This window comes from Puntigrus tetrazona, chromosome 7 (genome assembly GCF_018831695.1).
Source record: "Puntigrus tetrazona isolate hp1 chromosome 7, ASM1883169v1, whole genome shotgun sequence".
Lineage (NCBI taxonomy): Eukaryota > Metazoa > Chordata > Actinopteri > Cypriniformes > Cyprinidae > Puntigrus > Puntigrus tetrazona.
The window spans coordinates 4,766,967-4,792,330 of NC_056705.1; the positions used below are offsets into that span (position 1 = coordinate 4,766,967).

Sequence of the window (25,364 nt, forward strand, 5' to 3'; positions counted from 1 at the left end):
AATCACAGTCTGTGTCTGAATAGACGTCGTTTGGCTTCGTGCTGCTGGTTTCGGCAGTCTTGACTTTGAATAATCTGCAGCAGATCGGTGCAATCAGAGCAAGCGCCGGCCGCACTGAAATCACCGGCTATTGTGCCGATTCTTCACAATCACGGCGCTCTTGTGGGCCACAGCTTTTGTTGGACTCGTTATTCACGGGCCTTACAATTAACGGAGAGAGAGAGAGAGAGAGATCAGAGAGAGAGAGAGAGAGAGAGAGAGAGAGAGAGAGAGAGAGAGAGAGAGAGAGAGAGAGAGAGAGAGAGAGAGAGAGAGACGGAAGAGATGTCGCACAGCGGGAGTTGCAGTGCAGCAAAAGATAAAATGTCAGGAAAACAGAAGCTGTGTGTCTCATTTACTGCTCTGACAAACAGGAAGAAGACCGAACGACGCCAGGGACTGACACTAATCAGACGAGGCCCAGATCAGGAAACATCTAATAACAAGAGGATGATACTGATGAGAACAGCTGGAGTAGATCAGGAGAGAGAGAGAGAGAGAGAGAGAGAGAGAGAGAGAGAGAGAGAGAGAGAGAGAGAGACAGAGAGAGAGAGAGAGAGACAGAGAGAGAGAGAGAGAGAGAGAGAGAGAGAGAGAGAGAGAGAGAGAGAGAGAGAGAGAGAGAGAGAGAGAGAGAGAGAGAGAGAGAGAGAGAGAGAGAGAGAGAGAGAGAGAGAGAGAGAGAGACAGAGAGAGAGAGAGAGAGAGAGAGAGAGACAGAGAGAGAGAGAGAGAGAGAGAGAGAGAGAGAGAGAGAGAGAGAGAGAGAGAGAGAGAGAGAGAGAGAGAGAGAGAGAGAGAGAGAGAGAGAGAGAGAGAGAGAGAGAGAGAGAGAGAGAGAGAGAGAGAGAGAGAGAGAGAGAGAGAGAGAGAGAGAGAGAGAGAGAGAGAGAGAGAGAGAGAGAGAGAGAGAGAGAGAGAGAGAGAGAGAGAGAGAGAGAGAGAGAGAGAGAGAGAGAGAGAGAGAGAGAGAGAGAGAGAGAGAGAGAGAGAGAGAGAGAGAGAGAGAGAGAGAGAGAGAGAGAGAGAGAGAGAGAGAGAGAGAGAGAGAGAGAGAGAGAGAGAGAGAGAGAGAGAGAGAGAGAGAGAGAGAGAGAGAGAGAGAGAGAGAGAGAGAGAGAGAGAGAGAGAGAGAGAGAGAGAGAGAGAGAGAGAGAGAGAGAGAGAGAGAGAGAGAGAGAGAGAGAGAGAGAGAGAGAGAGAGAGAGAGAGAGAGAGAGAGAGAGAGAGAGAGAGAGAGAGAGAGAGAGAGAGAGAGAGAGAGAGAGAGAGAGAGAGAGAGAGAGAGAGAGAGAGAGAGAGAGAGAGAGAGAGAGAGAGAGAGAGAGAGAGAGAGAGAGAGAGAGAGAGAGAGAGAGAGAGAGAGAGAGAGAGAGAGAGAGAGAGAGAGAGAGAGAGAGAGAGAGAGAGAGAGAGAGAGAGAGAGAGAGAGAGAGAGAGAGAGAGAGAGAGAGAGAGAGAGAGAGAGAGAGAGAGAGAGAGAGAGAGAGAGAGAGAGAGAGAGAGAGAGAGAGAGAGAGAGAGAGAGAGAGAGAGAGAGAGAGAGAGAGAGAGAGAGAGAGAGAGAGAGAGAGAGAGAGAGAGAGAGAGAGAGAGAGAGAGAGAGAGAGAGAGAGAGAGAGAGAGAGAGAGAGAGAGAGAGAGAGAGGAAGAAGTTGTAAAGACCTCTCTCTGTTTCATGAATGTTGTCTAATATGAACATCTATGAAGTGAAAGCACATCAGATAAGTTGATTCTCCAATTAAAAGAACTTCTGAAACCTTTAAACTTCTGAAAACATTAAAGCATTCATCACATATCCCTGAATAAAGATCTGATCACTGATCTGATAGCGTATGATGCCGTCCCTGAATTAGATTAGTTCAGAACTAAAATACAGAGATTTGTAAGGACACTTAATGAATCTGAGCACGAGGAAGAAGAAAAGCGTTTGTCTTTAAGACTAAACCAAAATAATTACATCACGAGGACAAGACGAAAGAATGTGATCAGATCAAATCTCTGGATCGTGTCACGCGTCTTCACCGCTAACCGCTCGGTTCTGCTCGTTCTGCTCGGTTCTTCGGCTCAGCTCTGTGTCATAAATCAAACGTTCTGAGCTCAGTGAACAGCACAGCTCCGTCCAGGCCTGTAATAGTGTGGGCAGAGCGAGGGAGAGCTGGAGTAATTCTTCACGCTGCCACATCACACATCTGTCACGTCAGAGCCAAAAACAGAGAGGCTAGCTCTGCTAACCGCTAATCTCTGTCTGACAGCACACAAACAAACACAGGCCGACGCCAAAGCTTCACAGTAACGCATCTGAACACCAGCAGAAGCAGGGGTCCTCGGCTCTCAATACTACAAACACACCCAGTGTTCTCCCAGTGATGATAACAGAACATTAGTCCAATCTAGTCACTTTCATTTATATAGCGCTTTGTTCGATGCAGATTGTGTTTATAGCGTCAAAAAGTGAAACAGCGTGTCCTCAGTGCAGTTCATTATGATTTAGCGCTTTCATCATCCAGCTCTCTCTCAGCAGCAACTGAGCATTCAACATTCAGAAGCATCACTGATGTTAAAATAATAAAAATGGAATGTTTCCTTCACGTAAATCTTAAAAAAGGAAAGAGATCGAGAAGAAAGCTTTTGGTGACGTAACGGCATTCTCGTATTGAAAACAGCTTGTACGCTGATGGTTAGTTTGTCAGTGTAACCTGATCTGAACATCAGTGCAGCACAAATCAAGCAGATGTTCTCTGAAGCTGACTGTTACACAATCTTTGCTCTACAGTATATTGATGTCTGGAAGTCTTCTTTCTGAGACGCATGAATGCCACATTAGACTTCCAGCCCTTCCTTTTCCCCTCAGCCATCATTGTGACGCCCCCTCAGATGCCCGTCTCTCTCTCTCTCTCTGTGCAGCTGACTCTAAAGCTCTCTAATCTTTCACCATCAGGGTAGTAATTCAGCTCATTATAAAGCAGGATTGATAATAAGCGTTATAAAGCCGTCTCCTCTGTTGCCCGACTCCATTAAATCCACTTTAATTCAGATCCATTCGCGGCGCTGCAGTGAAGCACTCTGGGAAATCGAGCCAGATCACGGCGCACCTGCCACTCAATAACTGGAAATCCCTCACTTCCTGCGCTCACGCTTCTAATTCTGATTGGATGAGACGCATTTAACATTACGTGAACGGCAGATAAACACACAGCGTCTTGCCCTGACCTCTTTTATCGCGATCCGTTTTCAGTAATTCACAGCTGTGTTTTAACACGCTGTTTCTCAGACGCTGCTCCGTTTGACCGCGACTCGCTCTAAGACTCTGCGGTCAGTCATTAAATAAATTCAGCCCCGATCTTCAAAACGCAAAGGTCGAAGTCATTAAAATGTGCACATGTTGGCTTGCAAAATTGACGGAATGAAACAGCAAACCCTGGATTCATTAAAGCGCGTGCTCCAGGCCTAGCCGCTCAGCGTGACGCATTAGCAGACGTGACCCTGCGACTTATACAAAAACACTACTAATAAGAGCGCTGCAGTCTGCTGTCTGCTCCTCAGACGTCATGAAGGGCGCTACAAGAAACCATCGGCCGATCGCATGCACCTGACACTCTCCAACAGCCAGGGACCACATCTTTCACCACTCTTCTTACATTTGCATCATTTTCTAAGAAACACGGGAGATTAGGCCCGCGTCCCAATGTGCACAGATTAGTCATTTTCAAGGGTTAGGGTGGATAGTACGCACACTGGGAAGCAGGATCTGCTTAAAAATCTCAGCATGGACATCTCGAGGTATAGTTCAAGAACATCCCAAGAGGATGTGCTTTCAGCAGGTTCTGAAGTTGATGCGTGATAATTAATTGTTTACTGTAATCTTTCATCTTTCCGCTGTAACTTTATGCTTTGATCACTTTTTGGGATGAAGTTATTTTTTATCGTGAATATATTTAATACATCATAGTTATCATTGTGCTACACTACATTTACTATTTCTAATAATTTCTTGTGGATGTAGTGCACCTGTAACCATGGTATTTCTTTTACAATTCATTAGATTCTCTATTTTAAAATTAACAATGCGACTGATTTCTTTATTGCTGAATAATGGCTTTATTTAACGATTAGGCACTGTAAAGTCAGCTTAGCATCATTTTGGAGAGCATTCGCTGGATGCAAATAACACATACTCTAACAGCAATGAAAGAACACGTCTTGTCCATATATTTGATCTTGATTTGTTCCAGCAGTGTGTATTCACTATGTGCACCCAGTGGATACTGGTGATGTTACAAAAAAATGATCTCTTGGCTTCCTAATATTACGGTTGAACCACTGATGACAAATGGAGTATTCTGACGATGTCTTTCACATTTTTCTTGAGAATGACGAAGCAAATTGGGCATTATCTTCAATTTAATTACAGATACCTCTGCATTTAATAACAAATTGTTCACTCTCGTCATTATACGTCCCTATCATTGTATTCTTCTACTTTATTCTGTTCAGTGCTTTGATGCAAACCGTATTGTTAAAAGCACTATTTAAATACAAGTGATTGATTGATTGATTGATTGATTGATTGATTGATTGATTGATGATTGATTGATTGATTGATTGATTGAAATTGTTTGGCAGTCAACGGGACAGTCACAAGCCTCCTGAATTTCATCTAAAATCTCTCAAATTGTGTTTCAAAGACTAACTAAGCTTTTATGGGTTGGAGCGACATGGGGGTAAGTGATTAATGACTAAATGTTCCTTTCGGGGTGGAGTGACACTTTAAACAAGTACATAATTGTGGGAGAATTTGATTCGGTCAATTACTGAGGTTTTTACATAAAGATTAATGTTGACGGCATGGTCTGATTACAAACCATTCTTTATCAGCAATTCATAAACACAGAAGGTAAACAAGGTAATAGTTCAATTAAAAAACAAGTATTTCATCCCTGTACATCTCATCTCGTCTGTGAAGGTCTGTGTTGCATTCTGAAGAGCTCTGGGGATTAAAGATATCCAGATCAGCACCGAGTAAAGTGCTTCGTCCCCACAGAGAAGAACCAGCTCAAGACTTCTGAGGATCAACACATGATCAACTGTCTGAACTCTGGGTAAAGAGTTGAAGGATAGAAATTTAATTCGTTTTCAGAAAATAAAAAAGTCAGTTGAGTAAATGACGTCATATAAATTTCAAGTTTGGGTGAACGAATGAAATGTCACGGCAGTGAAGGAGTAGATAACACTGAAAACTGATCATCCACATTTCCCTCCTAATATGGTCTGGGATCTAGTTTTATACAGGTGTGTGATGTTGATGTCTGGGCAGTAGTGACTTCCCCTGAAGCACTTCTCCAGATCTTCTCTGCCTTGAACCTGTGTCTTCTGCCATCATTGTTCAGGAAAGTACTGAACGTCTCCAGGATCTTCCTCAACCATTTTCTTCTGGACTGTCATGTGCTGCGTTTGGATTACTCTAATGTCGTAAAAGAACAGTGTAATGATTGACTTAGGACAGAAAAGACTTGTGTGTCGACGCGGTGCTGCACTGAACTCATCCCACTGTTTACAAGCCTTCACCACGTCTGATTGTTTTCACTTTGCTTCAAAATGTCTGTAACACAAGTTAAAACTGCATTGAAAACTGTTACCTTCTTTCGTTGAACTGAGATTTATCTTTCATTTATTTGAAAGGAACATTATCATTCATTTTTAATGGTTGTTTAGGTCACTTCATTCACTTGTTTTTTGCATGCTTTCTTTAACCCTCTGGGGTCTGAGGTGATTTTGAGATGTTTTGACATGCCCTGATGTTTGTCCTTATTTCAGGTCCTTAAAAAACACCATTAACCAACCTGTATATGTTTGCATTCAGCACAAACTGCTACAATAATGTGTAACCAACATAGATGTTTGCATTTTTTTTTTTTAGTTTTGGAAAGAAAATGTAGCTGACATAAGGCCATAAACCCATATTGAATAGTCCTGAATGAGACTTTTGAGGCTACAATATTTTCTTAAAAACTGGGTAAAAATCACAGAAAAGAATATATTGATTTAAATTTTTAAAGACGTCTTTTGTGATCGAAAGCCTGAATGCGGGGAAGTAATAATGTTCATAGTCATACTTAGAGGAAGGTAAGAAGAATGTGAGGGGATTGAAAACTGGCTTTTTATTTGATTTAAACCGCACATACAGTAGTATAATGCATCCCTGGAGAAGACTGGAGCCATATGTATAAGACTAGACGCGCTGCTGGTATTTTGGTGTTCTGGTTAGTTTTGTCAGTTGCTACTGACGGTTAGATTCGTTGGTCGGTGTTGCCGGTCAGTCGTGAAGGTCACCGTGGACCAGGACGTGGTTTGTGTTGTAGAAGCTTCACTGGGCTGTCAGTTCCTGCGGGGAAACCGTCGCCCCCTGCAGGTAAACGCGACCAACTGCAGACAATCTAATTTACGATGTCTTGCCGGGTCTCTATCTCCTACAGAGAAGCTGTAAAGCAGCTCCATAAAGAGCCCGGAGCGCAGTGATTTATGCCCGTCTGAGTCTCTCATGTCTGGGACACGGTCGGCCCGTGATTCCTCGTTAGAGCTCCTGCAACAGCAGGCGGCGGATCGGCCGCTTCCTCCAGGGCCTGTAAGATCACGACATTACGACGCTTCCCCAGAAACTGTAATTGAAACACCGTCCCAGAGTGAAGGCTGCCGTTTAGTTCACTGCACAGATGAAATTATAGCTGCCGCTCGTGGAAATCGATAGCCTGCTCCTGCTGGAGGAGATCAGTATGCAGCGTGTGGACGTTCTTCATGAGTACTAGGATCACACGCAGTCATGAAAATGTGCTCCAACAATGCAGTGCGTCTGAACCTCCATCCCTCGTTTCCCTGATGAATTCTTTGACGATGATTTATTTTTTGATTTGAACCAGATTAAAATGTGGTGTTTGAGAGATGATAACTGGCTGAAATGTGAGGTCATGCTACAACGATGTATATTAACACTACAGTGTGCACATGCTATTAATAGTGTGCAGCGAGCAGTACTGTTCAATCAGACGGAGGGAACATCCTCATCTGTCTTTCTCTCTCTCTGATGAAGTGAAGAGGTTTTTCTAATGCACTAATGGTCTTGTTAATTTCCTGGCCGAGGGGAAACTCAGATTTCACAGCAAACTGTCTCGGTGCAACACTAATGACTGAGCCAAATGAAATCCAGCGCAAATAACTGATAATTACAGCGCGCACACACACACACACACACACACACACACACACACACACACACACACACACACACGCTGTGGTTTGAGGGCAGTGAGACTCTTGACACTCTGAACAGACGTCGTGACTCATATCACACTGTGAATCTTCTCACTGAGTTTTATTCTTAATCGCACAAGATCACTTCACATGGCCAGACTCATTCCTGTGAGAGCCTCAGACTCATTCCTGTGAAGGTAAAGGAACACACTAGATCTCTTTCCTTCATCCGCTGACGCTGCAGTCTGTAGACTTTTTTTTATTTCCATCTAGTTAGAAATACTGAAATCTAACACTAAACTACAAACACCTTAAACAGAATAAACATTAACTGACAGAAAAGAGTTAGTTAAGACTGCATTAGTTTCATTTTGTTTATACAGACATATCTAAAAATAGTGTCACATTAACCCTAGTAAATCATTGTCACAAAATAAACAAATCAATAAATGAATATTAAACTCTAACAGGATGTCTTTAGAAGAAGCTTTTAGGGTCAAGCTATCCTCAAGCTGCTGTAACAGTCCTAATGAAACCAGCTTGAGAAACATACTAACTGTGATCTGATCCGGTCCTGTGTATACAGCTTTATCTCAGTATCCACACGCACACACACACACACACACACACACACACACGCACGCACGCACGCACACACTGTGTTTCACTGAGTTTCTGTCGCTCAGACTCACAGTAAAGCTCTCCAAATGACGTCTAACTGAAAACAACTGGAAGCGCTGATTAACTTCATCATTTCAGCGCTCTGTTCACATGAGTGATTCTGAACACACACACACACACACACACACTCCACTACGCCACAGAAATACAGCTGTTTAATGTCATTTTACCTTCGTCATTCACGAGCCTCTAATGCTCAAACAAACACCAAAGAAGAATCTGTCACAGCCGTTACTCCAAACTTACACTGAAATGAAGTAAAACCAGACATTTATCAGATAAACAGCAACAACATTAACGATCATCTGAAGCTTCAAGAGGAGCTGATTATTCAGTGAACGAACACATACTACACACTACACTGCCTAGTGTTCACTACACACTACACACTTCAGTGCAGCTGCATTCAGTTCCTCCTGTGTGTATTTCTTCTTCCTCTCTTTCTGTTCTCGAGGAAACCCCTCGGCAACTGCTGCCATGGCAACATGATTAATTGGCATTATTCCTCGTATTGGATTGGAATCGATCAACAACTCCAGGACAAACAGAAACACAGCACACACACACACAGCGCGCTCTGCGTGACCGGCGTGACCTTTGACCTCCAGACGAGTGGCTGTCACGTACGGCCGTCGGTGGATAGCGTGTGCATTAGAGCAGCTGTGAGGTGAGCGAGGGGGATTTTAATAGTGACTCTGCAGACAGCGTGAGGATGGAGAGCGCCGCTGGAGCTCATTATCTCCGGCAGGAATCTCGTTACACCACACGCTCGTTTCTGCACCGCAATCAGGGACGCCATTCTCATTCCACCGAGAGACGACACACACACACACACACACACACACAAAAAACATCCACTGGCAGAATTAATAAATCAGCCTCTGCTCTTTTTTATTTCAATTCATTTATGCTTTTTATTGCCTAATTTCAGATTTTTTCATCATACATGTGCCTCATTCATTTAACTCTTCATATTTATTAAATCATGAACATGCAAATATACTGTGAGTCTGTATTTTTGTTTCAGTTTTAGTTTCACTCGCTCTGTGTCCAATAAAGAAATCTACAATCTTGACTAAAATAAAACAGAACATAGACTTAGACCTTAAATATTATGGACGCTGTAAAGAAAACTGTGTGACTTTAAGAACAAACTCTCATCTGACTTCACAGAACAACATTTCAACATACTATGAATTTTGTGTGTATGTAAATTGCGTAGTGTAGTGTTGTGTGTGTGTGTGTGTGTGTGTGTGTGTGTGTGTGTGTGTGTGTGTGTGTATGTAGTGTTGTGTGTGTGTGTGTGTGTGTGTGTGTGTGTGTAGTGTTGTGTGTGTGTGTGTGTGTGTACAGAGGACTCCAGTGTACAAAGAGCCTCCATTTTTCTTTGAGGAATTGCGTTCCTGAGCCGAGAGGCAATTTTCACGAGTTCTCTGTCATTTTCCCCTCGTGTGCTCTCCATCTCACACATTCAGCCTTCCCAGAATCCTCTATTCTGCCTCTCTGTCTGTCTGTCTGATTGCAGCTGTGTGTGTGAATGTAGACGCTGTTTAACACACACACACACAACACAGCACTGCACAGACACACACACACACACACATCAGCAGTGTTTGCTCTATTGCTATTGCATATGAAGAGAGAGAGAGAGAGAGAGAGAGAGAGAGAGAGAGAGAGAGAGCGAGAGAGAGAGAGAGAGAGAGAGAGAGAGAGAGAGAGAGAGAGAGAGAGAGAGAGAGAGAGAGAGCGAGAGATAGACAGAGAGAGACTGAGAGAGAGAGAGAGAGAGAGAGAGAGAGAGAGAGAGAGAGAGAGAGAGAGAGAGAGAGAGAGAGAGAGAGAGAGAGAGAGAGAGAGAGAGAGAGAGAGAGAGAGAGAGAGAGAGAGAGAGAGAGAGAGAGAGAGAGAGAGAGAGAGAGAGAGAGAGAGAGAGAGAGAGAGAGAGAGAGAGAGAGAGAGAGAGAGAGAGAGAGAGAGAGAGAGAGAGAGAGAGAGAGAGAGAGAGAGAGAGAGAGAGAGAGAGAGAGAGAGAGAGAGAGAGAGAGAGAGAGAGAGAGAGAGAGAGAGAGAGAGAGAGAGACAGAGAGAGAGAGAGAGAGAGAGAGAGAGAGAGAGAGAGAGAGAGAGAGAGAGAGAGAGAGAGAGAGAGAGAGAGAGAGAGAGAGACAGAGAGAGACAGAGAGAGAGAGAGAGAGAGAGAGAGAGAGAGAGAGAGAGAGAGAGAGAGAGAGAGAGAGAGAGAGAGAGAGAGACAGAGAGAGAGAGAGAGAGAGAGAGAGAGAGAGAGAGAGAGAGAGAGAGAGAGAGAGAGAGAGAGAGAGAGAGAGAGAGAGACAGAGAGAGAGAGAGAGAGAGAGAGAGAGAGAGAGAGAGAGAGAGAGAGACAGAGAGAGAGAGAGAGAGAGAGAGAGAGAGAGAGAGAGAGAGAGAGAGAGAGAGAGAGAGAGAGAGAGAGAGAGAGAGACAGAGAGAGAGAGAGAGAGAGAGAGAGAGAGAGAGAGAGAGAGAGAGAGAGAGAGAGAGAGAGAGAGAGAGAGAGAGAGAGAGAGAGAGAGAGAGAGAGAGAGAGAGAGAGAGAGAGAGAGAGAGAGAGAGAGAGAGAGAGAGAGAGAGAGAGAGAGAGAGAGAGAGAGAGAGAGAGAGAGAGAGAGAGAGAGAGAGAGAAGATGTTTATTTTCTAAACACAGTAAATGATTTAACAGACAGACATTGATGAAATGATCAGATACATAACTGATAAAGTAAAGACTTCATAACCAAGTTATTATGAAGAGCAGGATGTTTTCTAGACCCTTGGAAGCAAGGACTAATGAAAGACAGGACGAGTTTAAGACAAGAGACTCAAACACTAAACATCACACCACATTCATACCCTCTTCACTATCATAAATAAATAAATAAAATGATAAATAAAAATAAATATATAAATTAAAACAACTGATTGTTGAGCAGTGCTGGGGAAAGGTACTTAAAACTAATGCATTACAATACTGCATTCCTCCCTAAAAACAGAAACTAATTATCTTAGTCACTTTTTATGGAAAGCAGTGTGTTACATTAAGTGACTTTAAACTCTTTCACATCAAACATATAAAGAATACACCTCAGACTGAAGGAAAAGTCAAGTCTGTACAGGTTTACACTCTTCAGCAGTTTATCTAAAGTCATTTTTAGCTCATTAGTATGTCCGCCGCAAAAACACTGAGAAATAAAACCTGATTCGATACATGTGTGTTAACATATTTAATTATTTTAGATTCACATCATTTTTTGAACTTACTGTTTTAATTCATTTTGATGAATGTTAAATCTGTTTTGGTAAGTTTCTGTAAATTAAAAAGTGATGTGTTACTTTACTAGTTATTTGAACAACTTATAAAGCTATAACCCCCAACACTGTTAATAAGTATGTACACCAAAACAACACAAACATTTTTGCTTGCTTTATTGACTTTGAAAAAACATTTAGTTCAATCTGGCATGAAGGACTCTTTCAATGGGACTGGAGGGAAAACTGATTTAATCAGAACCATGTATCCAAACAATACATGTGCTGTAAAAATAGAGAACAAACAAACAGGATTTTTCTCAAAGAGTTAAACCAGGTTGAGCCCCACTCTATTTAACAAAGAATTAAACAATTCGACTGCCCCGGCACAACCCTAACTGAATCTGAAATCAAATGTCTCCTCTTTGCTGATGATTTAGTCATTCTGTCACAAACAAGAGACTCCAACAGCTCCTCGACATCAAAGAGACATTCAGTCAAACATGGGCTTTTAAAATGAATCTCACAAAGAAGGAAACCAGGTCCTCTAACATATCCAGTCGGCTGTGAAGGAGTAAAAAGAAACGAGAAACGTTCAAGCCATCTGGACCTTCATCTCAAGACCATCTCCAGACCTTCACAGACACAGGTGTAGTCTGCTAGTTCACTTGCTTTGGTCCGGACCAAATACAACATTTATTTGCTTTCACACTGCCTTTTTTGCAAGTGAACCAGAAATTATAAACAAAAGCACACGTGTGCTAAGGTCCTCCATTCATGGGACAGAGAGTGATTGCTGTGTTCACACCTGCCCTAAAGATCCGGCCCAAAGGGGGAAACGAACTTTCAATCCAACCAAACAAGACAGGTGTGAATACACCCTAAGACTCCAGGAACATCTCAGATACAGTAAGACTCAACTCGCAGCAGAAACCAAGCTACGTTCCTCACCTCAGGAGCAGTGTGTGAGAAAGAAAACGACTGCTGAGACTCCTCTGCAGCAAAACGATCACAACACAATGATTACTATCAATGTGATTATTTTAATTATCAAGAGTTGTTTTTGTTCTATTGCTAATTTTTTGTTATAATTTTTCATCTTTCAATTTATTTGTTTATTAATTATATATTTTATGTGTTTATTTATTTACTTAATTACTTTTTGTTGCCTCCAGATAAACAGCAGTATTGTTTAATCGCCAATCATATTAAATATTAGTTTTTGGAATATTCAGATATTACAAAGCACAAACACAGACTTTTTAAAAACCCACGACAAATGTTGACATCCTAATCCTAACAGAGACATGTCCACTCAGTGTCCGGCGAGTTACTCTGAAATCATAGAGTCCTGGAGGAAACTCAACTCTTTAACATCATTAACTTTAACATCACTGACCTACACCTTTACCCCAAGATCTCTTCAGTAGCCTGTCCAGAAGAAATAATCAGGACACATATACTGAAGTACTGAAGTCACACAAAATAGTTGATTCCATAACACCGTTTAATAATTCAACGTATGATAATAACTGGAATTAAGTAAATGTAGAAATAAGAATTAGTCTTAAAGCACTCAGAACTTCTAAAACAATATAAAACCACACCGAGACAGAAGAAACTATATTAGTATAACAACACACTTCAGAAAATTGAAAACACAATTGATCAAGGTCAGTTCTGGAGAACCTGGAAGAGTCTAAACTATTCAAAGCCAAAGGAACTATCCATACAAGATGGTCCGACTTGAAAAGATTATTTTAAGAAGCTCTTTATACATCATACTGAGCCCCTGAAGAATCCCAACCAGTTCAAAGTCCTTCAAAAATTGAATGCTCTTGAATCTTTTATCAAAAAAAACAAGGTTCACTAGATTATCCAATAACCCAACAAGAACTCAAATGTAAGAAATCCTGCGGCCCTGACAACATAAAAAATGAGATGCTTAAAAAACGCTTTCCTCCATTTCAGACTGCATAAATCAAACTTTTTTTGATTTTAAGTTCAGGTGTTTTTCCTGAAGTCTGGAACACAGGACTCTTCTCTTCTATCTTTAAAGTGGAGACTAAACAGATGAGAATAACTACAGAGGGATGTGTGTGAGCAGTAATAAAAGTATTTTACTCTATGATCAACTCTCAGATTTCATCTTTCTTCAAGCTGCACAATGTCATCAGCAAATCTCAGATCGTCTTCCTCCCTAAACATCGTCCCACCGACCGTCTTCACACACTACACACGGTAAGAAATGAACACGAACACCTAAAGAAAGAGCGGAAAATATTTGCATGCTTCATAGATTTTAAAAAGGCTTTTGATGCCATTTGGCATAATAAATTGTTTTATAAAATCTGTGGCTTAGGGGGAAAAATATATGACAACATGTATAATGTGCAGTAAAAATTGGACAACAGAATGGTGCTTAAATAACTTGACTTGTCTGACTTTATTTAACAGATATATTAATTAATTGTTTTCATCTCGAATCCCACAGAGCACTGCACTCCATACAAACTAAATTCCTCTAAATAATCATCCCATTAGATTCTGGACAAAGGTTTTTGATGGTGTCACACTGTCTATAGTCCTGTATGGAAATGAGATCTGGGGTCCAGCGAGTCACTAAAGCTATAAAGACTGGAACAAACCCTTTAGAAGACATCCTTCAAGAGCACAGAATCACAGCTGATAACTCCGTCTGCCCCTCAATATAACCATCAAGAAAAGAGTTTTAACTTAAACTCTAGTCCTGAAGACTCTCTTCATTTCAAAGGACTAAAATCACAACAAAAGGGTGCTTAAAAAAGTCATCTTTGTGTCAGATCTGACTAACCAGGCACTCGATGTCAACAACCCTGAAAAAACTAAGACTCAGAGAAATTATGAATGAAGAGAAGGAGACATACATACAGCACTGGAAAGAAGAAAGCGGTCTCCGGCTGAAACTCAACCGAGAATACAGACTGACTTTCTGTTCTCATTCAGGAATATACAGTGCTTTGATGCAACCTGTGTTGTTAAAAGCGCTATATAAATAAAAATGATTGATTGATTGATATAACACACATACATTTACTGAGTAAGAACTGATTGGACATAGAAAGAGGACGTGGTTACCTACGGACCAGAGAATCTGAGACGAATGTAAATCACGATTCTTCATGGTGATAAACACATCATCTAACATCAAACTAAGAACATCACTCGGTGAAGAACCTGCTTCCTCTTGAGTAGAACGTCATATTTATAATATTTATATTATAAATGTATATTTATAAACGACCACAAGTCCAGCAGCATAAACCCCAGTGTGTACCACATCACCATCCAAGACACCCCCGGCCAGGAAGAGGAACAACACTTGGAAGGGTCCTTCACCCGCTCCTGCACCACCCAGCACCACTTCACTCACCATCAGCTGCTGAACTCATCAGTGTCAAAATCAATGGGGAATATCCAGCCTTTGGATATTATAATTCTACAGGAGTCATCATCACACACTGTCCACCCAACTACACAGAAATCAAAAGTCAACTCCGACGGGGAAGGACAAATAATCTGGTACAAATCAAAATTCCACAACCACATTGACAAATACTACACCGGTCTTAAACCCGTGAGGAACTGCTCCCATCCAGAAAAGACATATTCCTGTGAGCCGTCAGAGTCCCCTAATACAGAGAAGACATGTCCTCTACATTAGAGGAAGAGACAAACCACTAACCACTAAGAGAGAGAGAGTGAGACAGAGAGAGAGAGAGAGAGAGAGAGAGAGAGAGAGAGAGAGAGAGAGAGAGACAGAGAGAGAGAGAGAGAGAGAGAGAGAGAGAGAGAGAGAGAGAGAGAGAGAGAGAGAGAGAGAGAGAGAGAGAGAGAGAGAGAGAGAGACAGAAAGAGACAGAGAGAGAGAGAGAGAGAGAGAGAGAGAGAGAGAGAGAGAGAGAGAGAGAGAGAGAGAGAGAGAGAGAGAGAGAGAGAGAGAGAGAGAGAGAGAGAGAGAGAGAGAGAGAGAGAGAGAGAGAGAGAGAGAGAGAGAGAGAGAGAGAGACAGAAGAGAGAGAGAGAGAGAGAGAGAGAGAGAGAGAGAGAGAGAGAGAGAGAGAGAGAGAGAGAGAGAGAGAGAGAGAGAGAGAGAGAGAGACAGAGAGAGAGAGAGAGAGAGAGAGAGAGAGAGAGAGAGAGAGAGAGAGAGACAGAGAGAGAGAGAGAGAGAGAGAGAGAGAGAGAGAGAGAGAGAGAGAGAGAGACAGAGAGAGAGAGAGAGAGAGAGAGAGAGAGAGAGAGACAGAGAGAGAGAGAGAGAGAGAGAGAGAGAGAGAGAGAGAGAGAGAGAGAGAGAGAGAGAGAGAGAGAGACAGAGAGAGAGAGAGAGAGAGAGAGAGAGAGAGAGAGAGAGAGAGAGAGAGACAGAGAGAGAGAGAGAGAGAGAGAGAGAGAGAGAGAGAGAGAGAGAGAGAGAGAGAGAGAGAGAGAGAGAGAGAGAGAGAGAGAGAGAGAGAGAGAGAGAGAGAGAGAGAGAGAGAGAGAGAGAGAGAGAGAGAGAGAGAGACAGAGAGAGAGACAGAGAGAGAGAGAGAGAGAGAGAGAGAGAGAGAGAGAGAGAGAGACAGAGAGAGAGAGAGAGACAGAGAGAGAGAGAGACAGAGAGAGAGAGAGAGAGAGAGAGAGAGAGAGAGAGAGAGAGAGAGAGAGAGAGAGAGAGAGAGAGAGAGAGAGACAGAGAGAGAGAGAGAGAGAGAGAGAGAGAGAGAGAGAGAGAGAGAGAGAGAGAGAGAGAGAGAGAGACAGAGAGAGACAGAGAGAGAGAGACAGAGAGAGAGAGAGAGAGAGAGAGAGAGAGAGAGACAGAGAGAGAGAGAGAGACAGAGAGAGAGAGAGAGAGAGAGAGAGAGAGAGAGAGAGAGAGAGAGAGAGAGAGAGAGAGAGAGAGAGAGAGAGAGAGAGAGAGAGAGAGAGAGAGAGAGAGAGAGAGAGAGAGAGAGAGAGAGAGAGAGAGACAGAGAGAGAGAGAGAGAGAGAGAGAGAGAGAGACAGAGAGAGAGAGAGAGACAGAGAGAGAGAGAGAGAGAGAGAGAGAGAGAGAGAGAGAGAGACAGAGACAGAGAGAGAGAGAGAGAGAGAGAGAGCGAGAGAGAGAGAGACAGAGAGAGAGAGAGACACACACACTCACACACACTCACACATACTCTCACACACACTCTCACACACTCACACACACACTCTCACACACTCACACACACACTCACACACACACAATACAGTTATGTCTGTTTGACTTTATAAGTGAGTCAAGGATACAGATATCGTCTGTGTTCTAACTTGACCTCTGACCCCTAAACCAAACCCTCACAGACATCATTAGACTAAAACACCAGCATGATTTGACAGATGTATGGGTCTTCTTTAACCAATGAGAGCACAGAAAGGAGAAAAGGGAGAATAAAGTTAGGACACAATGACAGGCAGTTCAGCTCATCTCTCACGATTCGACACACGTTTACAAGCCACTAAACACCCAGAGCGACTGCGGACACATTTAATCTGCTCAACATAGTTAGAATTTCCCACTCAGGTTTACTGTGTGTGTGTGTGTGTGTGTGTGTGTGTGTGTCCTCGCCCTATATCACTGCAACTCTCTCCTATTTTAATTAGATTCTGTGAGGGAGGATTTCTGAAGGCAAAGCTGGCAGGAATACACACACACACACACACACACACACACACACACACAGTGATTGTGTGTGTTTCTAAGCTCTTTGCCTGTTGGTGAAACTCATGACTAGGCTATTACTAGCCAGCTAAACTGCTTAAAGCAACTGGCCACACACACACACACACATAAGTAAACATATCACAGATTTCTACTGTAACCACTACATATGTCATTTAGGAAACTTTTTATGAGAATTAGCTCATTTGTGAGGACAAATCAGTTCACAAACCATAAACACACACACACACACACACACACACACACACACACACACACACACACACCGCAGGGGCTGTTTTAATGACGACTTGTTTCTGAATCATATGGTGAATCAGACACAGTTGAGAGGCAGACGATGAAGGACAGACGTCACATGATATCTGCGGTCAGAGAGAGCCTGTGAACACTGGATGTGAATGCTGTCCAGGTAGGGCTCTGGAGCTTCAGACGAGGAACTGGCTAGTCCAGGATTAATGTGAGCGGCTCCTGCTCCAAACTCCAGATAAAGAGCCGTCATCCCCCTCTCTTTCTGACAGGAGCGTATTCCCACGCCTCTCTTTTCCAGATAACATCCGCATGCGTCTCTGCGCCTCTCTGTCTGTCTCTTTATCTCTCAGGCTTAGTGCGTTTGGTCAGGAGTATGGCGGATAAGCCGCTTTACTTCCATGGACTACATCTCCCATAATTCCTCTGGAGTGCCTGTGAAATCCCACACGAGGAGGAGACGGCGGCGGTGAGGATTTGCTCAACAAGCCTCCATCTTTTCTCATCGCACTGGATTTTCCTCCACAAACCTGAGAGTCGCCGGGACCCTCCGCAGGGCGTCTTTCTACACGCTCGCTCGGAAAGAAAACTTATTTATTTTTTGTACGATTTATTCTTCTGATAGCACAGAGAGAGAGGATTCAACAGAGCTACAGTATATTATAACCACCAGCTGACAGATCAAGTTAATTCACCTCAACTAATCGTGACAAGCTACTTTTATCAGTGCATATCTTATTCATTCATTTGAGTAATAAAAACTTTTTTATGAAATCAAGATAAACGTGCAATCATGCAAAGATCAGAAGGTAATATTCATTGTAGTTTTTTTCCATTTATGAAACACGAGGCAACATTATTTGTTTTGCAGTTTTAGATTCTAACATGCTTTGAAAAAATATCTATAGAAATATTATATAAAAATACAGTTTTTTACATTTGACTCCAACCTTTTTTTGCCACTTCAACAATAATGTGCCTTCTGTGCTCCAAAGCATCTGAGATACACAACTATTTCTTAGCAGGTTCAAACACAGTCGAAGAAAACCAACTGTTACAGTTACTTATGAAATGATTAAGAATTTTCACACACAAACAGATATTGTTTGATTGACACATGTTTATCTGATCGGTGTTTTATTTCCTCTTTGGGTTTATGTGTATGTGTTACGAACAGCACCTCTGTGGCTCTCTCCGACCACCACCGGAGGGAGCCCTCACCTGAGTACTGATCGCTCTAGGACTCTATTTCCCATAATCCCGTGCCTTGGACTGATTAGCGCTGCCAGGTGTTCCTCATTCCCTTCACCCTTTAAAAGATCTGCCCTACCATCACTCTGTGCTAAGTCTTGTTTGTTTGTACAACAATTCTGAGCGTTTATCCCAGTATCTGTATACCTGTTGCCGACCTTGTTCCTGTTTGTTTCTACGATTGATATCTGCCTGCCTACCGACCTTCTGCCTGCCATTGTTTACGTCTCTTGGATTCCCCTGTATACTGTCATTCGCTCCTGTTTAACTCTGCCTGTCTGACCACGATTAAAGTCTGTCGCAAATGGATCCTCCTGTCTTCGACCAATCATTACAGAAGACTTCGCCACCACCGGATCCAGCGGATATGTATCACTTGATGTCAGAAGTCTCGTCCCAAGCCTCCATACTCGCCACGCACCAGCATCAACTTCACAAGCTCACCACTTTAACTGAGGAACTGGTGAGATCGATCCACACTCTAACCCTCGCTACTGGGATTCCAGGCCAACACGCCGCTCAAGCCGCTCAACCCGTTCAGCCTACCGTGACTCCGCCTCAATCTAACCTCAGTCCTCGTCTCAGTCTGCCCGACAAGTTCGACGGATCATCCGCAAAATGTAAGGGTTTTTTGTTACAATGCGCTTTGTTTATTAGCCAACAACCCACTTTATACCCCACTGAGGATAGCAAGGTTGCTTTGATTTGTTCTCTGCTCACCGGGAGAGCGCTCGAATGGGCCACAGCCACCTGGGAAGCACGTTGCATGTCTTTTCCCTCTTACAATGATTTTTTGCAAAAATTCAGGGGAGTCTTCGAACATGTAGCCGGAGGGAAAGATCCCGGAGAACAACTGCTTACCCTCTCTCAAGGTACCAGCACTGCAGCGGATTATACTCTCACTTTTCGCACGCTTGCTGCCCAATCAGGTTGGGGTGAATCACCCCTCAAACTAATGTATCGTAAAGGTTTGAACACGGACCTTCAAAAGGAACTGGCGTGTCGCGATGAGGGCAGATCGCTTAAGGAGTATATGGAGATCGCAATCAAGCTGGATAATATTCTCCGAGCGCGCCACGACAAGTGTGAGAGTTTCCCCGTTCAAAGCCCTGCTCGATTAACGGCACCAGAACCCATGCAGATCAGTTCAGCCCACTTAGACTCCAAGGAGCGGGGTCGAAGAGTGCGTGAGCGTCTGTGTCTCTACTGTGGTCAGGCCGGGCACTTCCGAATGTCATGCCCCACACGTCCTCAGCGCCATCAAGCCACATCGGTAAGATATCACACTCATCCTGATTCTTTTGAGATCCATGTCCAACTAAAGGTGAGACGGGCATGGATTACGGCCGTTGCCCTCATTGATTCGGGGGCAGCCGGCAATTTTATCGATCAATCTTTTGCTGAGTCTAATGGAATCTCTCTTGTCCCATGTGAACCTCACGTAGCAGTGGCGGCGCTAGATGGACGCCCTCTTGGACCTGGTAATGTCTCATCGGTCACGGAAACCTTAGTACTGCAAGTAAGCCCCCTTCATTCCGAATCTATTCGCCTGTTTGTAATTCAGTCTCCCAAACATCACATCGTCCTTGGACTACCCTGGCTCGTGATTCATAACCCCACCATATCCTGGGCCGACCATCAAATAACACATTGGTCATCAAACTGTCACAAGCACTGTCTGAACAATCCCGTACATCAATCTCCTTCCAAGTCATCTCCCTCTGAAGAGAAGTCATCTCCCTCTGAAGAGAAGGTCACCGCTCCACCCGAACTTCCTGGGGAATATCAAGATCTCGCCTTAGCATTCAGTGAAAGGGGTGCAACTCAACTACCACCTCACCGTCCGTATGATTGTGCCATTGACCTCATGCCTGGACGCACTCCTCAACGAGGCCGTGTTTTCCCCCTCTCACAACCAGAATCAGAGGCAATGAAATCATACATCGAGGAAGAACTCGCCAAGGGATTCATCCGCCCATCTACTTCAACAGCATCCGCTGGGTTTTTCTTCGTTAAGAAGAAGGATGGTAGTCTTCGGCCCTGTATTGATTATCGCAGTCTGTACGAGGTTACAGTTAAATATCGCTATCCGCTGCCACTAGTTCCAGCCTCCCTGGAACAACTTCGCAGAGCCAAGTTTTTTACAAAGTTAGATCTTTGTAACGCCTATAATTTGATTTGCATCAGAGAAGGAGATGAGTGGAAGACAGCCTTTTCAACAACCTCCGGGCACTACGAATACCTCGTTATGCCGTTCGGACTTGCAAACAGTCCGTCGGTCTTCCAGGCCTTTGTCAATGAGGTGTTTAGAGATATGCTAAATCAATTTCTCATCGTTTACATGGACGACATCCTTGTTTACTCAGATAACCTCGATGCCCATGTCACTCACGTCAGGTCAGTTCTCCAACGCCTAATAGATAATCAACTTTACGCCAAGCTCCAGAAATGCGAGTTCCACAAGACCCAAGTGGCTTACCTAGGATACATCATCAGTGCGGAGGGGGTAACGATGGACGAGCACAAAGTCAAAGCAGTCGTGGAGTGGCCACGCCCCTCTACAGTCAAGGAGTTACAACGATTTCTGGGCTTCTCCAATTTCTACCGAAGATTCATCCGCAATTTTAGTCTTGTAGCAGCCCCTCTCACTTCACTAGTCAAAGGGAATTTACATCGCCTATCGTGGTCACCCGACAGCATACAAGCGTTCAACCTACTCAAGGATATGTTCACTTCCGCTCCGATACTCCATCACCCAGACCCCAACCGGGAGTTCATAGTCGGAGTTGATGCATCGAATGTAGGCATCGGAGCCATTTTGTCACAACGTCACGGGCACCCAGCAAAACTTTACCCTTGTGCCTACTATTCTCGTAAGCTCAACTTAGCGGAGCGCAACTACGATGTGGGAGATAGAGAGCTCCTTGCGATGAAATCCGGCGGCACTGGCTGGAGGGGGCTAAATTCCCATTCACTATCCTGACCGACCACAGAAACCTCGAATACATCCAGTCCGCTAAACGCCTAAATTCACAGCAAGCTAGATGGTCTCTGTTTTTCTCCCGATTTGATTTTAAGGTTACATATCGCCCAGGCTCTAAGAACACTAAGGCAGATGCCCTATCCAGGCAGTTCGAGAGCACCCCCTGCGAATTCTCTAAGGACCCCATTCTACCGTCGGCTCGTATTGTGGCTCCAGTTCAGTGGGACATCATGACGGAGATCTCTGAGGCACAACTTGCTGAACCAGCTCCCCCAGCATGCCCACCCAATCGAACCTATGTGCCTCAAGCGTTGAGATCAAGAGTTCTCCATTGGGTTCATGATAGCCCCAGCTCCGGTCATCCAGGTATCACAGCCACCCTTCACTTAGTCAACAACCGCTTTTGGTGGTCAACCATACGCTCGGACACTATCCATTTCGTTCAACAGTGCCAAATATGCAACATCACTAAAACCTCTCATCAACGCCCAGCAGGACTCCTACAACCGCTACCCATACCAGAAAGACCATGGTCTCACATTGCCATCGACTTTGTGACAGATCTGCCGGTCTCCAATTCCTTCACCACGGTGCTCACGGTTGTTGACCGGTTTTCTAAGTCTTGCAGGTTCATACCTCTGCCGAAATTACCCACAGCCTGGGAAACTGCTGAGGTGCTTTTACAGCAAGTGTTCCGTTTTTACGGCTTACCAGAGGACATTGTATCAGACCGTGGCCCACAGTTCACCTCTCGGGTCTGGCAAGCCTTCTGTTCCCAACTCAATATTAATGTGAGTCTAACGTCAGGTTATCACCCCCAATCCAACGGTCAAGCTGAACGCATGAATCAGGAACTGTCTCAATTTCTGCGGAATTACTGCCACGACAATCAAAACGATTGGAGCCGCTATCTCGTCTGGGCTGAGTATGCGCAGAACTCGTTGAGAAAGCAATCTACCGGGCTGACTCCCTTCCAATGTGTCCTGGGCTTTCAACCTCCATTATTTCCCTGGTCTGGAGAACCCTCAGCGCTACCCGCAATCAACTCGTGGCTACAAAGGAGTGAGGAAGTGTGGAATTCTGCTCATGTTCATCTCAGAGGAGCAGTCAGGAGGTTCCAAGAACAAGCCGACCGCCATCGCCGAGAGGGGCCGGAATATTCACCTGGCGACTGGGTCTGGCTATCGACCCGGGACCTCCGACTTCGGTTACCCTGCAAGAAGCTAAGCCCAAGGTACGTGGGTCCTTTCAAAATCATTGCGCAACTTTCACCAGTCTCTTACCGTCTAGATCTCCCTGCTAATTACCGTATTGCTTCTACATTCCATGTCTCACTGCTTAAACCCGCCGGTGGCCCGGGAGGAGAGAGGGACCAGGATGAGGTTGCTGCGGACGCCCCTCCCCTAATCATCGATGGCGAGGAAGCCTACCAGGTTCGAGAAATCCTGGATTCACGACGCCGAGGCAGGGAACTGCAGTACCTAATCGACTGGGAGGGCTATGGACCTGAAGAAAGGTCCTGGATACCTGTTTGAGACATTCTCGATCCCGCACTCATTGCTACCTTTCACCAGGACCACCCCGACAAACCTGCTCCCAGACCCCGTGGAAGACCTCGGCGTCGAATCACCCCTCGCTTCCGGAGCCGCTCGCAGGGGGGGGGCTCTGTTACGAACAGCACCTCTGTGGCTCTCTCCGACCACCACCGGAGGGAGCCCTCACCTGAGTACTGATCGCTCTAGGACTCTATTTCCCATAATCCCGTGCCTTGGACTGATTAGCGCTGCCAGGTGTTCCTCATTCCCTTCACCCTTTAAAAGATCTGCCCTACCATCACTCTGTGCGAAGTCTTGTTTGTTTGTGCAACAATTCCGAGCGTTTATCCCAGTATCTGTATACCTGTTGCTGACCTTGTTCCTGTTTGTTTCTACGATTGATATCTGCCTGCCTACCGACCTTCTGCCTGCCATTGTTTACGTCTCTTGGATTCCCCTGTATACTGTCGTTCGCTCCTGTTTAACTCTGCCTGTCTGACCACGATTAAAGTCTGTCGCAAATGGATCCTCCTGTCTTCGACCAATCATTACAGTATGTTTACATTTTTAAAGTATTTATTTTTCTTCCGTATTCAGAGAGAAACAGAACACTGAAGGAGGAACACGGGCGCGTGGCTTGTTTTTTCTACTGCCAACTGATTGGATGTAGTAAAGTAGGCATTCGGAGGGGCGGGGTTAATGATGTCACATAGAAGGCCCGTCGTTTTCAAGAGGAGGAGCATTTTTAGATTTTTTTTTCCTTGCTAACAAAACACGTATAGTCCATTTGGATTTAATGCAGACTTTAACGATGAGAAACGTAGTAACTGATCAAAACGTGATCAGTTAGTGTTACAGTTAATGACGTATTAGAAAGAGCTGCACCACTGAAATCTGAAACCCAGTACATTTCCAAAGTAATCTTGTCTTGTCTTCAAACATACTGTGACATAAAGAACCTGAGACAGCAAACAAACGTCACTCTGATATGATTATGTCTTTAAGAAATGCTTCAAAAACACCTCCTGATCTGCCAAGACTCAAATAAAACATCAGCTGTGCATGTGTGTGTGTGTGTGTGTGTGAGAATATTTAGCCGAACGTGGTCAATAACACGGTGTGAAAGTCAAAAGTCTCCAGTCATTTAATTGCTCTGTCTTGTATATCTTCAGTGAAAGGCAACAGAAGTGCAGCTGTCAACACATTCGGCTCGAAGCAGAGTATGATTGATTGAAAGCAATACAGTCTCAAACCGCCGCCATCATGAATAGAGAGATGGAGAGAGAGCACAGCCACTTCTATATGACTTAACTATACTTCACTACATGCCCTGTATGCAGAGCTTTGTAAAAGTACAGACAAACACACGATAACACACTCCATTAATCCACATTGATTAAAACTAAACCGGCAGTGATGTAGAATGAGTGGGCGGGCATTGATCTACATCAGAGGCGGAGCCTTCTTCTGCTGGAGGCGGGGCTAGCCACACTATGACATCATAACATCATGGCTCTGATATAAGCTGTTACACTAATGAAAGAGTTGTTACACTAATGAAAGAGTACAATACGCTAAAAGATCAAGGGACTTTTGGTTTCTCACTTAATGAGAAAAACATAAAAGTGAACGCAGAAAAGAGCTCCAGAAACAGACTGATCAGACCAACACGGATAACAATAACCAGCTTCAGTTCACCGACGCCTTCATCCACAGAATCCAGCCAGCCACGCACGAAAAGAAATCAACCTAGCTTAACACAAAACCCAAGTAAACAGCCCTGCTGCTCAGCTCTAAAGACAGATTACACAACGGCACAGTCAGAGGTAGACAGCACTGCAACCAAACACAGCACTTTACAACATTGAATAAAAGTGGAAATAAAAGTGAGAAAAGAGGCTGCATCGCTCTAGCGGCGAGGTACATTAATGCCCGCCACAAACAGAAGGATAAGATGACTGATGTAGAGAGAAAACCCTGAGAGACACCTGTTTCACCCAAAGTTTCCCTGAATTCAGCAACTTAGAGAAACTCTGGTGTGTCCTGGGAGAGAAGAAACTGAACTTTCTCCTTTTTAATTACTATTTATTTTGAAACACATGTATTATAAAGACATTATATATATATATATATATATATATATATATATATATATATATATATATGCGTGTGTGTGTGTGTGTGTGTGTGTGTGTGTGTCCCTTTTCTAAAAACCTCAACTAAAAACTACATACAACCACTACATCAAGCTGACTGTTAACCGAGCCAACAATGTGTGGTAGTTTTTCTGCTGTGTTCTTGTGTTATAATGCTGCATCATCAACAGAAAGAGACAAATAATCTGCTTTGACATGAATGTCACGCTCACAACCCTCAGTGGTT

At 43.9% G+C, this 25,364-nt stretch overlaps 1 protein-coding gene across 1 annotated transcript in view; it reads right to left on the bottom strand.

Moving 5' to 3' along the window:
• The window catches only part of nrxn2b (neurexin 2b), a 325,182-nt gene that overhangs the window by 175,073 nt on the left and 124,745 nt on the right, over positions 1-25,364 (bottom strand). The window lies entirely within an intron of this gene.